This window comes from Hippocampus guttulatus, chromosome 4, assembly GCF_054856545.1.
Source record: "Hippocampus guttulatus isolate MCC_2025c chromosome 4, RoL_Hgut_1.0, whole genome shotgun sequence".
Lineage (NCBI taxonomy): Eukaryota > Metazoa > Chordata > Actinopteri > Syngnathiformes > Syngnathidae > Hippocampus > Hippocampus guttulatus.
The window spans coordinates 7,061,974-7,077,279 of record NC_141264.1 but is presented as its reverse complement, the minus strand read 5'-3'; the positions used below and the strand labels follow the sequence as shown (position 1 = coordinate 7,077,279).

The window sequence follows — 15,306 nt, the reverse complement described above, 5'->3', positions numbered from 1 at the left end:
ATGGCAGACTTCACTTTCAATTTTGGACATGGGTTTTTAAGACTTTTTCATTCGCCCTGTTATGACACACGTCAAATTTATGTCGATCCTACAAATTGGTTTCTAGGACTAATGTTTTTTAAAGGCCGCAGAGGATTTTCACCAGAAGACAAAATTGTTTACAGGCATGCTGAGGACCCCAACAAAAGTGATTCCAGTGCTTGAACCTCATATACCAATAGCACTGACCTGCTGTTCCAGGTCCCCAGACAGCTCTGCTTTTTTTGCACATGGTATCTCTATGTAAGAGCTGTAAAAAGAAAAAAAAAATGAAAAAAAGTCAGCATGCTTGTCACCCATTTACAAAAGGACACCATCATTCCTCAGCAGTATGTGATGTCTTCTGGTGCGCCGACCAGACCTCCTGTATGGCTGCCATGATGACGTGCTGCACGGACTCCTCAAGCGTCATGATGATTTGGATGTATTCTGGCAACAAGGAGATTTACCTTTTGTGTGAGTGTAAGTAGTTCAGATTAGTCGACTAGTCGCGGCTCCTACTGGTGACGAGTTGACTAGTAAAATAGTCATTTGTGGTAGCCCGAGTGCCCACTTGTGTTTTACTGTTCTCCCGGCATTCCGTAAATGAGTACTTAGGCAACCGGTGCTGTCATAGGAGGCCATTAGAGTGAATATAGTGTAAAACCTCCATGCAGCCATGTTGTTAGTCGAAGCAGTGTACATCAGCAGGGATGCGCTTTGAATTAAAGCGGCCGCAGGAAAAAAAAAAAATCTCCCTAACAAATAAACTCAAATGAATGTACCCAGCACAACCCGCCTGAACACGTGGTGAGGACCGCACCTTGCTTGCGCTCGCACTTGACGGCGCATCCCAGGACGAGTTGCAGCAGCCTGCCCAGCTCCGCCGGGTCTGAGTGCTCGGCAACCAGGGCCACGTCGGGCAGAGGGAAGTTGGAGAGCCCCTGACCCAAAACCTAGAAGAGTGAGTGAGTTACACAAAGCACAAAATGGTGAACTTTTTCCCCCCCGACAGCCTGGAGACGGGATTACCAGTGTTGTGTCCAAGGACCGGCAACCCGAGGCCAAGGCCAAGGACTTGGAAAATTTTCCGAGGAAAGGCCAAGGCCAAGGACTTGAGAAATTTTCCGAGGCCAAGGACCAAGGACTTGCCTCCAAGGCCAGGGACCAAGGACTGATTTTGAAGCTAAGGCCTAGCCGAGGACATGTATAAAACAATGCTATCATACCACTTGGCAGGTCTTCATGATTTGCAACACCCCTCCATCATAACCCCTTGCACTCCCTAACGCTTGAATGAAGTGTTTTTATTCAAAGAGTAGAACAGTCAGGGTACGTGTTATTTATACTGAGAAAAACAAAAAAGCATATGATATACATTTATGAATTAATGTTTTAGTGCAGTAGTTTCTTAATGTGAAGTAAATCAACACTCAACAGGCATGACATGGCACGGAAGACAAGTTGAGGAATGACTTTGCACAGAAGTCAATCACTGAGTGCAGAAAAAGCGGTAATCTCTGCAGTGATAATTTTACAGTTTACCGGCAGCGAATCCCATTATGCATTGAGAGAGTCCCAAATTTTGAATTCTGAAATGGTCTACTTATTCAATTGCATATGATAATAACACAAACAACAACATATACATACAATTATAAACAAATGTTGCAAAATTTTAAATAATTCAGGAGCAGGCCTGAGGATTTCGGCTCTTTGAAGTGAACGATGAGTCGTTTTTAGATGAAAAAAACGTTCATGTAGAGTAAGGTGTTTTTAGCCCAAAAAAAAACGACCGTGTATAGGAAGGCGTTTTTCGACGAAAAAAAACGACCATGAATAGTAAGGCGTTTTAACAAAAAAAACCAACCATGGAAAGTAAGGCGTTTTTAGCCGAAAAAAAAGACCATGTATAGTAAGGCGTTTTTAGCCCAAAAAAAACGACCATGTATACTATGGCGTTTTTAGCCGAAAAAAACGACCATGTAAAGTAAGGCATTTTTAGCCCCCAAAAAACGACCATGTATAGTAAGGCATTTTTAGCCCCAAAAAAACGACCATGTATAGCACGGCGTTCTTAGCCGAAAAAAAAAAACGACCATGTATAGTCAGGCATTTTAGCCCCCAAAAAACGACCATGTACAGTAAGGCATTTTTAGCCCCAAAAAAACGACCATGTATAGTAAGGCGTTTTTAGCCGAAAAAAAAGGACCACGTATCGTAAGGTGCTTTTAGCCGAAAAAAATGACCATGGATAGTAAGCTGTTTTTAGCCGAAAAAAACAACCATGTATAGCAAGGCGTTTTAACCTGAAAAAAAAACGACCATGTATAGTAAGGCGTTTTTAGCCGAAAAAAACCGACCATGTTTAGTAAGGCGTTTTTAGCCAAAAAAAACTACCATGTATATAGTCAGCCGTTTTTAGCCAAAAAACATGACCATTTGTAGTAAGGCGTTTTTAGCCGAAAAAAACGACCATGTTTAGTAAGGCGTTTTTAGCCGGAAAAAAAACGACCATGTATCGTAAGGCGTTTTTAGACGAAAAAAATGACCATGAATAGTAAGGTGTTTTTCAACGAAAAAAAAAAACATGTATAGTAAGGCGTTTTTAGCCGAAAAAAAACGACCATGTATAGTAAGGCGTTTTAACCCGAAAAAAACGACCACGTATAGTAAGGTGTTTTTAGCCGAAAAAAACGACCACGTATAGTGAGGCGCTTTTAGCCGAAAAAAATGACCATGTATAGTAAGGTGTTTTGAGCCGAAAAAAAAACGACCCTGTATAGTAAGGAATTTTTAGCGTCAAAAACGACCATGTATCGTAAGGCATTTTTAGCCCCAAAAAAACGCCCATATATAGTAAGGCATTTTTAGCCCCAAAAAAACGACCATGTATAGTAAGGCGTTTTTGGCCGAAAAAAAACCCGACCATGTATAGTAAGGCGTTTTTAGCCGAAAAAAAAAACGACCATGTATAGTAAGGCATTTTTAGCCCCAAAAAAACGACCATCTACAGTAAGGCATTTTTGGCCGAAAAAAAACGACCATGTATAGTAAGGCATTTTTAGCCCCAAAAAAACGACCATGTATAGAAAGGCATTTTAACCCAAAAAAACGACCATGTATTTTTAGCCCCAAAAACGACCATGTATAGTCAGGCGTTTTTAGCCGAAAGAAATGACCATGTATAGTAAGGCGTTTTTAGTCGAAAAAAAATGACCATGTATAGTCAGGCGTTTTTAGCCGAAAAAAATGACCATGTATACTAAGGCATTATAGGCCGAAAAAAAACGACCATGTATAGTGAGGCATTTTTAGCCCCAAAAAAACGACCATGTATTGTAAGGCATTTTTAGCCCCCAAAAAACGACCATGTATAGAAAGGCATTTTTAACCCAAAAAAACGACCATGTATTTTTAGCCCCAAAAAACGACCATGTATAGCACGGCGTTCTTAGCCGAAAAAAAAAAACCACCATGTATAGTCAGGCATTTTTAGCCCCAAAAAAAACGACCATGTATAGAAAGGCATTTTTAACCCAAAAAAACAACCATGTATTTTTAGCCCCAAAAAACGACCATGTATAGTCAGGCGTTTTTAGCCGAAAAAAATGACCATGTATAGTAAGGCGTTTTAAACGCCTTACTAAAAACGCCTTACTACTAAAAACGACTAAAAACGACTAAAAACGCCTTACTATACATGGTCATTTTTTTCGGCTAAAAACGCCTGACTATACATGGTCGTTTTTGGGGCTAAAAATACATGGTCGTTTTTTTGGGTTAAAAATGCCTTTCTATACATGGTCGTTTTTTTTTGGGGCTAAAAATGCCTGACTATACATGGTCGTTTTTTTTTTTCGGCTAAGAACGCCGTGCTATACATGGTCATTTTTTTCGGCTAAAAACGCCTGACTATACATGGTCGTTTTTTGGGGCTAAAAATACATGGTCGTTTTTTTGGGGCTAAAAATGCCTTACTATACACGGTCGGGGGTTTTTTCGGCTACAAACGCCTTACCATACATGGTTGTTTTTTTCGGCTAATAACACCTTACTATACATGGTCGTTTTTTTTGTTGTTGTTAAAACGCCTTACTATTCATGGTCGTTTTTTTCGGCTCAAAACACCTTACTACACATGGTCATTTTTTTCGGCAAAAAACGCCTTACTATACATGGGCGTTTATTTCAGCTAAAAACACCTTTCTATATACATGGTCGTTTTTTTCGGCTAAAAACGCCTTACTATACATGGTTATTTTTTTCGGCTCAAGATGCCTTACTATACATGGTCGTTTTTTTCGGCTAAAAACGCCTTACTATACATGGTCGTTTTTTTTGGGCTAAAAACGCCTTACTATACATGGTCGTTTTTTTGGGGGCTAAAAATGCCTTACTATACACGGCCGTTTTTTTTTTCAATTAAAAACGCCTTACTATACATGGTCGGGGTTTTTTTCGGCTACAAACGCCTTACCATACATGGTTGTTTTTTTCGGCTAAAAACGCCTTACTATTCATGGTCGTTTTTTCGTCTAAAAACGCCTTATTATACATGGTCGTTTTTTTTCGGCTCAAAACACCTTACTACACATGGTCATTTTTTTCGGCAAAAAACGCCTTACTATACATGGTCGTTTATTTCGGCTAAAAACGCCTTTCTATATACATGGTCGTTTTTTTCGGCTAAAAACGCCTTACTATACATGGTTATTTTTTTCGGCTCAAGATGCCTTACTATACATGGTCGTTTTTTTCGGCTAAAAACGCCTTACTATACATGGTCGTTTTTTTCGGCTCAAAACACCTTACTACACATGGTCATTTTTTTCGTCTAAAAACGCCTTACTATACATGGTCGTTTTTTTGGGTTAAAACGCCTTACTATCCAGGGTTGTTTTTTTTCCGGCAAAAAACGCCTTACTAAACATGGTCGTTTTTTTCGGCTAAAAACGCCTTTCTATATACATGGTTATTTTTTTCGGCTCAAGATGCTTTACTATACATGGTCGTTTTTTTCGGCTAAAAACGCCTTACTATACATGGTTTTTTTTTCGTTGAAAAACGCCTTACTATCCATGGTAATTTTTTTTTCGGCCAAAATCGCCTTACTATACATGGTCGTTTTTTTGGGCTAAAAACGCCTTACTATATATACATGGTCGGGTTTTTTTCGGCCAAAAACGCCTTACTATACATGGTCATTTTTTTCGGCTAAAAACGCCTGACTATACATGGTCGTTTTTTGGGGCTAAAAATACATGGTTGTTTTTTTGGGTTAAAAATGCCTTTCTATACATGGTCGTTTTTTTTGGGGCTAAAAATGCCTGACTATACATGGTCGTTTTTTTTTTTCGGCTAAGAACGCCGTGCTATACATGGTCATTTTTTTTCGGCTAAAAACGCCTTACTATACATGGTCATTTTTTTCGGCTAAAAACGCCTGACTATACATGGTCGTTTTTTGGGGCTAAAAATACATGGTCGTTTTTTTGGGTTAAAAATGCCTTTCTATACATGGCCGTTTTTTGGGGCTAAAAATGCCTCACTATACATGGTCGTTTTTTTTCGGCCTATAATGCCTTAGTATACATGGTCATTTTTTTCGGCTAAAAACGCCTGACTATACATGGTCGTTATACATGGTAATTTTTTTGCGGCTAAAAACGCCTTACTATACATGGTCATTTTTTTCGGCTAAAAACGCCTGACTATACATGGTCGTTTTTGGGGCTAAAAATACATGGTCGTTTTTTTGGGTTAAAAATGCCTTTCTATACGTGGTCGTTTTTTTTGGGGCTAAAAATGCCTGACTATACATGGTCATTTTTTTCGGCTAAAAACGCCTGACTATACATGGTCGTTATACATGGTCATTTTTTTTCGGCTAAAAACGCCTTACTATACATGGTCGTTTTTTTCGGCTCAAAACACCTTACTACACATGGTCATTTTTTTCGGCAAAAAACGCCTTACTATACATGGTCGTTTATTTCGGCTAAAAACGCCTTTCTATATACATGGTCGTTTTTTTGGCTAAAAACGCCTTACTATACATGGTTATTTTTTTCGGCTCAAGATGCCTTACTATACATGGTCGTTTTTTTCGGCTAAAAACGCCTTACTATACATGGTCGTTTTTTTCGGCTCAAAACACCTTACTACACATGGTCATTTTTTTCGTCTAAAAACGCCTTACTATACATGGTCGTTTTTTTGGGTTAAAACGCCTTACTATCCAGGGTTGTTTTTTTTCGGCAAAAAACGCCTTACTAAACATGGTCATTTTTTTCGGCTAAAAACGCCTTTCTATATACATGGTTATTTTTTTCGGCTCAAGATGCTTTACTATACATGGTCGTTTTTTTCGGCTAAAAACGCCTTACTATACATGTTTTTTTTTCTCGTTGAAAAACGCCTTACTATACATGGTCGTTTTTTGGGGTTCAAACGCCTTACTATCCATGGTCATTTTTTTTCCGGCTAAAAACGCCTTACTAAACATGGTCGTATTTTTTCGGCTAAAAAAGCCTTACTATACATGGTCGTTTTTTTCGGGTTAAAATACCTTAGTATACATGGTCGTTTTTTTCGGCTAAAAACGCCTTACTAAACATGGTCTTTTTTTTCAGCTAAAAACGCCTTACTACAAATGGTCATGTTTTTTGGCTAAAAACGGCTGACTATATACATAGTAGTTTTTTTCGGCTTAAAACGCCTTACTATACATGGTCGTTTTTTTCGGCTAAAAACAGCTTACGATACATGGTCATTTTTTTCGGCTAAAAGCGCCTTACGATACGTGGTCCTTTTTTTTCTGCCAAAAATGCCTTTCTATACATGGTCGTTTTTTTGGGGCTAAAAATGCCTTACTATACATGGTCGTTTTTTTGGGGGCTAAAAATGCCTTACATGGTCGTTTTTTTCGGCTAAAAACGCCTTACTCTACATGGTCTTTTTTTTCGGCTAAAAACGCCTTACTATACATGGTCGTTTTTGACGCTAAAAATTCCTCACTATACGTGGTCGTTTTTGGGGGCTAAAAATGCCTTACTATACATGGTCGTTTTTTTCGGCTAAAAACGCCTTACTCTACATGGTCCTTTTTTTCGGCTAAAAACGCCTTACTATATATACATGGTCGTTTTTTTTTTTTGTTAAAACGCCTTACTATTCATGGTCATTTTTTTAGGCTCAAAACACCTTACTATTCATGGTCGTTTTTTTCATCGAAAAACACTACTATTCATGGTGGGTTTTTTCGTCTAAAAACGCCTTCCTATACATGGTCGTTTTTGTTTTGTTTTGTTAAAACGTCTTACTATTCATGGTCGTTTTTTTCGTCGAAAAACGCCTTACTGTACATGGTGGGTTTTTTTCGTCTAAAAACGCCTTCCTATACACGGTCGTTTTTTTTTGGGCTAAAAACACCTTACTCGACATGGTCGTTTTTTTCGTCTAAAAACGACTCATCGTTCACTTCAAAGAGCCGAAATCCTCAGGCCTGCTCCTGAATTATTTAAATTTTTGCAACATTTGTTTATAATTGTATGTATATGTTGTTTGTGTTATTATCATATGCAATTGAATAAGCAGACCATTTCAGAATTCGAAATTTGGGACTCTCTCAATGCATAATGAGACTCATACTTTTCTGATCAGCGAGTCCCTGGGACTCGCTGCCGGTAAACTGTAAAATTATCACTGCAGAGATTACCGCTTTTTCTGCACTCAGTGATTGACTTCTATGCAAAGTCATTTCTTAACTTGTCTTCCGTGCCATGTCATGCCTGTTGAGTGTTGATTTACTTCACATTAAGAAACTACTGCACTAAAACATTAATTCATAAATGTATATCATATGCTTTTTTTGTTTTTCTCAGTATAAATAACACATACCCTGACTGTTCTCCTCTTTGAATAAAAACACTTCATTCAAGCGTTAGGGAGTGCAAGGGGTTATGATGGAGGGGTGTTGCAAATCATGAAGACCTGCCAAGTGGTATGATAGCATTGTTTTATACATGTCCTCGGCTAGGCCTCAGCTTCAAAATCAGTCCTTGGTCCCTGGCCTTGGAGGCAAGTCCTTGGTCCTTGGCCTTGGCCTCGGAAAATTTCTCAAGTCCTTGGCCTTGGCCTTGCCACGGAAAATTTTCCAAGTCCTTGGCCTTGGCCTCGGAGTCAAGTCCTTGGCCTTGGTCTTGGCCTCGGGTTGCCGGTCCTTGGACACAACACTTCAACCCACAACACTGAAATTCTGCAATCTGAGAGGACTTAAGTGTGCCTTTGAAAGTCAGTTGCTATTCAGTCTCGATGACAACAATCAGATCCAATGCCTTTCTTGGTTCCTCCATGGGTTCATTTTTCAAAATGACACCCTGTTGAATATCTCTGACTTATTTCCGATTGTGATGAGAAGTTATGATGTAGTCACTGCAATCGAATGTCACTCTTCCGCCACATACCGTATTTTCCGCACGGAAAGAGGCACTGGATTATGAGGCACACCTTCAATGAATGGCTATTTTGTGAAAATTTTTCATACATTAGACGCCTCGGACTAAAAGGTGCAATCTACAATGCCTCCACTAGATGGGGCTACGCTCCTTCCATTCAACTCGAGAGGCGTCTGTTCAACGTGAGAGGCGTTCATGACCGCCTCTGAAAAATGTAAATTAGCTATTACTGTACTTAAATGAAACTACGAAATGTGAAAATAATGCATCAAAACAGAAAATCAAGCAAGGAAATCACAAAATAAATTCTGTAGGGGGGATATACAGTAGAATTTATTTTGTGATTTTCTTCATGGTTTCATTGAAGAATGAATTTACGTTTTTCGGAAGCGGCCATGAACGCCTCTCGAGGGGAACGGAAGAGAAGGCACAGAGACGGACAAAGACGTACAGTACCTGTATTTTTTCAGACTGTGAAAACCATTAATAAAGTCTGCCTCTAAAAAAAAAATAAAACCACAACCACAGCTCTCATTATTTCAACAAATACAGGTGCGTCTTTGTCCGTCTCCGTGCCTCCTTTTCTTCCGGTCAACTCGAGAGGAGTTCATGAGCACCTCCGAAAAATGCATTGGCATTTCCTTGATCGTAGCTCCAACAGTACGATCAGATGTCAGTCCATCCATCCATCCATCCATCCATCCATCTTCTACTGCTTATCCAGGGCCGGGTCGCGGGGGCAGCAGTTTTAGCAGGGAAGCCCAGACTTCCCTCTCCCTAGCTACTTCTTCCAACTCTACCCGGGGGATCCCAAGGCGTTCCCAGGCCAGCTGGGTGACACAGTCTCTCCAGCGTGTCCTGGGTCGTCCTCGGGGTCTCCTACGGTGGGACATGCCCGGAACACCTCACCAGGGAGGCGTTCAGGAGCCATCCGAATCAGATGCCCAAGCCACCTCATCTGGCTTCTCTCGATGTGGAGGAGAAGCGGCTCGACTCTGAGCCCCTCCCGGATGGCTGAGCTTCTCACCTTATCTCTAAGGGAGAGCCCGGACACCCTGCGGAGAAAGCTCATTTCGGCCGTTTGTATCCGGGATCTTGTTCTTTCGGTCATGACCCATAGCTCGTGACCATAGATCGTGACCATAGGTGAGCCGGTCGACCGGTAAATTGAACGCTTCGCCCTTTGGCTCAGCTCCTTCTTTACCACTACAGACCGATACAACGTCCGCATCATAGCAGACGCTGCACCGATCCGCCTGTCGATCTCTTGCTCCCTCCTGCCCTCACTCGTGAACAAGACCCCAAGATACTTAAACTCCTCCACTTGGGGCAAGATCTCCTCCCCGACCCAGAGGGGGCAGTCCACCCTTTTCCGACTGAGGACCATCGTTTTAGATTTGGAGGTGCTGATTTTCATCCCAACCGCTTCACACTCGGCTGCGAAACGCTCCAGTGAGAGTTGGAGAGCCCTGCTTGAAGGAGCCAACAGTACCACAACATCTGCAAAAAGCAGAGATGCAATACTGAGGCCACCAAAACGGACCCCCTCAACACTTCGGCTGCGCCTAGAAATTCTGTCCATAAAGGTTATGAACAGAATCAGCGACAATGGGCAGCCTTGGCGGAGTCCTACCCTCACTGGAAACGATTCCGACTTACTGCCGGCAATGCGAACCAAACTCTGACATTGGTGGTATAGTGACCGAACAGCCCATATTAGGGGGTTCGGTACCCCATACCCACGAAGCACCCCCCACAGAACTCCCCAAGGGACACGGTCAAACACCTTCTCCAAGTCCACAAAACACATGTAGACTGGTTGGGTGAAAACCACACTGCTCCTCCTCAATCGGAGGCTCGACTTCCTGACGGACCCTCCTCTCCAGCAACCCTGAATAGACCTTACCAGGGAGGCTGAGGAGTGTGATCCCTCTGTAGTTGGAACACACCCTCCGGTCCCCCTTTTTAAAAAGAGGGACCACCACCCCGGTCTGCCAATCCAGAGGCACTCTCCCCGCTGACCACGCGATGTTGCAGAGGCGTGTCAACCAGGACAGCCCCACAACATCCAGAGCCTTGAGGAACTCCGGGCGGATCTCATCCACCCCTGGGGCCTTGCCACCAAGGAGCTTTTTAACCACATCGGTGACTTCGACCACAGAGATAGGAGAGCCCACCTCAGAGTCCCCAGACTCTGCTTCCTCCAAGGAAGGCGTACTGGTGGAGTTGAGGAAGTACTCCCTCCACCGGCTCACAACATCCCGAGTCAAGGTCAACAGCGCCCCATCCCCACTGTACACAGTGTTAGTGGTACACTGTTTCCCCCTCCTGAGACGTCGGATGGTGGACCAGAATTTCCTCGAAGCCATCCGGAAGTTGGCTTCGATGGCCTCACCGAACTCTTCCCACGCCCGAGTTTTTGCCTCAGCGACCACCAAAGCTACATTCCGCTTGGCCAGTCGATACCCGTCAGCTGCCTCTGGGGTCCCACAGGCCATAAAGGCTCGATAGGACTCCTTCTTCAGCTTGACGGCATCCGTTACTGCTGGTGTCCACCAGCGAGTACGGGGGTTGCCGCCATGAAAGGCACCAACCACCTTACGGCCACAACTCAGATTGGCCGCCTCAACAATAGAGGCACGGAACATGGTCCATGGGAAAAGCTCTGTCGGAGGTGGGAGTTGAAACTCCTTCTGACAGGGGATTCCTCCAGACGCTCCCAACAAACCCTCACAATACGTTTGGGTCTGCCAGGTCGGAGCGGCATCTTCCCCTACCATCAGAGCCGACTCACCACCAGGTAGTGATCAGTTGACAGCTCCGCCCCTCTCTTCACCCGAGTGTCCAAAACATGCGGCCGCAAATCCGATGATACAACCACAAAGTCAATCATTGAACTGCGGCCAAGGGTGTCATGGTGCCAAGTGCACATATGGACACCCTTATGTTTGAACAAGGTGTTCGTTATGGACAATCCGTGATGAGCACAGAAGTCCAATAACGAAACACCACTCGAGTTCTGATCGCGCTGGGGGGTGGGGGCGTTCCTCCCAATCACACCCCTCCAGGTCTCACTGTCGTTGCCCACGTGAGGAGTGAAGTCCCCCAGTAGAACAAGGGAGTCCCCAGCAGGAGTACACTCCAGCACACCATCCAAGGACTCCAAAAAGGGTGGGTACGCTGAACTGCTGTTGGGTGCGTACGCACAAACAACAGTCAGGACCCGTCCCCCCACCCGAAGGCGGAGGGAGGTAACCCTCTCGTCGACCGGTGTGAACCCCAATGTACAGGCACTGAGCCGGGGGGGAATGAGTATGCCCACACCTGCTCTGTGCCTCTCACCGTGGGCAACTCCAGAGTGGAAGAGAGTCCAACCCCTCACGAGAGAACTGGTACCAGAACCCAGGCTGTGTGTGGAGGTAAGTCCGACTATATCCAGTCTGAACTTTTATACCTCACACACCAGCTCGGGCTCCTTCCCTGCAAGAGAGGTGACATTCCATGTCCCTAGAGATAGCTTCTGCAGCCGAGGATCGGATCGCCAGGGTCGCCGCCTTTGGCTGCCGCCCAGCTCACACTGCACCGACCCCTTTGGCCCCTCCCATGGGTGGTGAGCCCATGAGAAGGGGGACCCACGTTGCCTCTTCGGGCTGAGCCCGGCCGGGCCCCATGGGTGCAGGCCCGGCCACCAGGCGCTCGCCAACGAGCCCCACCCCCAGGCCTGGCTCCAGAGGGGGGCCCCGGTGACCCGCATCCGGGCAAGGGAAACTGGGTTCCATTAATTTTGTTCTTCATAAGGGGTTTTTGAGCCGTGCTTTGTCTGGTCCCACACCTAGGACCTGTTTGCCATGGGTGACCCTGCCAGGGGCATAAAGATAAGAAAAGATAAGAAAACCTTTATTAGTCTCGCAATGGAGAAATTCCCAATTCACAGCAGCAAAGTTATGAAAGGAAGAAGTAGAACAACAAAATATAGGAGCTGCTGGAAAGGCAGCCACTCTCGTGGCGCCATTTTGAAGTCAAAATAACAAAAATAATACAACACAACACATAGGACACAGACAGTCGTGCAATCTTCACCAATTTTCTGCATACATTTTGTTGTCTGAAGCAGTTCTAGATGAAAGAGGAGAGGATCAAAGTGTCCTTTCACCAGTGGATCAGAGACGTCATGCTGAAAATGTGCACACGTCTGCTACAAGCTAAGTTTTGAAAGCAAACACGAAGCTGTACCGTCCATTGACGAAAAGAGATTAGTTCACTTCTCCTGTCCCACGTAATCCGCTTCAAACTCCAATCCGCGACTCCCAGTTCCAAATCCGCATCGGCGCTCCGCACTAACGCTCCTTTCTTCTCATCGTCTGCTCAAGACTTACATCCATCCAGCCGCAGACCGTTCAACAGCACCGATCTCTCCGCTGAACAAAGCGGGGCTGTGAAAAATGCTGCCCATTACAGGCGCAAGACACAAGCGCCCCGGGACTGTCCAGCAACGACAGTCAAATGGCGCCGACATTCCTCCCAGTCAAAAACAGTGCTGGTATACCCATGCTGCCGAGAAGGCGCAACCACCGAGCACAGAGTCTCCTCCGTGATGAATGTCGTGGCCAAAAAATGCTGAAAAAAGTCCACATCAGGTCCACACGACGTAACAAACACAAAGTGACAAAACAAACAAAAAAACAAAAAAAAATAGCAAGGCTCATGAGAGCACTTGCTGACGGCTGCCTACTCGGGCGCCATCTTGACTTCAAAGCCCCAGCCAACTTAGCTCCTAGGATCATTGGGATACACAAACACCTCCACCACGGTAAGGTGACGGCTCACGGAGGGGCAGATGTCAGTCGTAGTTATTTATTCCTTTGTTGTGTATTCACAAATTTCAGGAGGTTCTCCCGAGTGTTGGCGCATCAGTCTTGGATATCATCAACAGCAGCCTCTCTTCTGGTGTAGTTCCCCAACAGTTTAAACATGCTGTGGTCCAACCCTTGATCAAGAAAGCTGGCCTTGATCCAGATGTGCTGTCAAGTTTCAGGCCCATTTCCAAGCTGCCTTTCATTTCCAAAATTCTGGAAAAAGTCGTGCACATCCAGTTGAAAATTTTCTTGGATGAACATAACATCTTGGAGGTCTTCCAGTCAGGTTTCAAGACGATGCATAGCACGGAGTCAGCCCTGTTACGCGTTTCTAATGACATCCTCCTGGCAAATGACTCTGGAGACCACGTGTGTCTAGTTTTATTGGACTTAACTGCAGCATTTGATACAGTGGATCACAGTATTCTGCTGTCTCGTTTGCAGCACTTGGTGGGCATTGGCGGCAGTGCTCTTGAGTGGTTTAGGTCCTATTTAGCTGACAGAACCTTCTGTGTCAGCCTTGGCTGCTCTGAGTCACGCACTGCTCCCCTGTCATGTGGTGTTCCACAGGGCTCAATTCTGGGGCCTCTGCTGTTCTCGCTGTATCTGCTCCCATTGGGTTCCATCTTAAGGAAACATGGTATTCCCTTCCACTGCTATGCAGATGACTGCCAGATCTATGTCCCACTGAGCAAGAAAGACGCCTTCTCATTAAGGCCACTCCTATCCTGTCTGGAAGAAATCAAAACCTGGATGGCACAAAATTTCTTGAGATTCAATGAAAAGAAGACAGAGGTGATATTGTTTGGTCCCAGTGGCCCTTGTACATTCCATCCTGTAGACTTGGGCCCCCTGTCTCCTTATCTTAAGTCAACAGTTTCAAACTTGGGCCTTAAACTGGACAGTGATTTCAAACTCGATCGGCAAATTGGTGCCGTTGTTAAATCCAGCTTCTTTCACCTTAGACAGCTGGCCAAAATAAAACCTCTCCTCTCACATGAACACTTTGAGATGGTAATTCATGCCTTTGTCACATCCCGGCTCGATTACTGCAATGCCCTTTACTTTGGAGTCAGCCAGTCCTCCATTAAGCGCCTTCAGCTGGTCCAGAATGCCGCCGCTCGCCTCTTGACTGGTACTCGTAAGAGGGAGCACATAACTCCTACTCTGGCATCCCTTCACTGGCTCCCCATTCATTTTAGAGTTATTTTCAAGATCCTCTTATTTGTTTTCAAATCTCTGAATAATCTCGCGCCACCTTACCTCTCTGAGCTCATCCGCCCCTACACACCTGCCCGGCGCCTCAGGTCTGTGGACCAGACTTTATTAGAAGTACCAAGAACTAAACTGAGGCTCAGAGGGGATCGAGCCTTTTCTGTTGCTGGTCCCTCTCTCTGGAATGACCTCCCACTAAACATTCGGCAAGCCTCCTCGCTGCCCATCTTCAAAACCCTCCTCAAAACTCACTTGTATTCTTTGGCATTCGACTCAGCATGACTTAGATTTGTTCTTGGTTTTACTGTTTGGTGCTTTCTACCGCCTTTATTACCGATTTGTCTTACTGTTTATTGTGCATGTTAAATTGCTCCATGTACAGCACTTTGTATGCAGCGATGGCTGTTTGAAAGTGCTCTATAAATACTGTTGACTTGACTTGACTTGACAAATGATGAAATCACAATATAAATTCTGTAGGGGGGGGGGGGGCTATAGAATTTATTTTGTGATATCCTCGCTTGCTTTTCAGTTTTGATGTTTATTTTCAATTTTTGTAGTTTCATTGAAGTAATCATTAGTTTACGTTTTTCGGTGGCGGTCTTGAACGCCTCTCGAGTCCAACGGAAGAAAGCACGGAGACAGACAAAGACGTACCTGTATTTGTTGAGACTGTTTTAAAAAATTAACACCACAGCTCTCCTTTTTTTCGGAGCTGCAACACAAACATATTTAATAAAGCAGCGACACAGTTCACT

General features: G+C 44.3%; 1 pseudogene; it reads right to left on the bottom strand.

Annotated features, from left to right (window-relative positions):
• Positions 1-355: 355 nt before the first annotated feature.
• Positions 356-12,256, bottom strand: LOC147205787 (uncharacterized; annotated as a pseudogene).
• Positions 12,257-15,306: the final 3,050 nt, after the last annotated feature.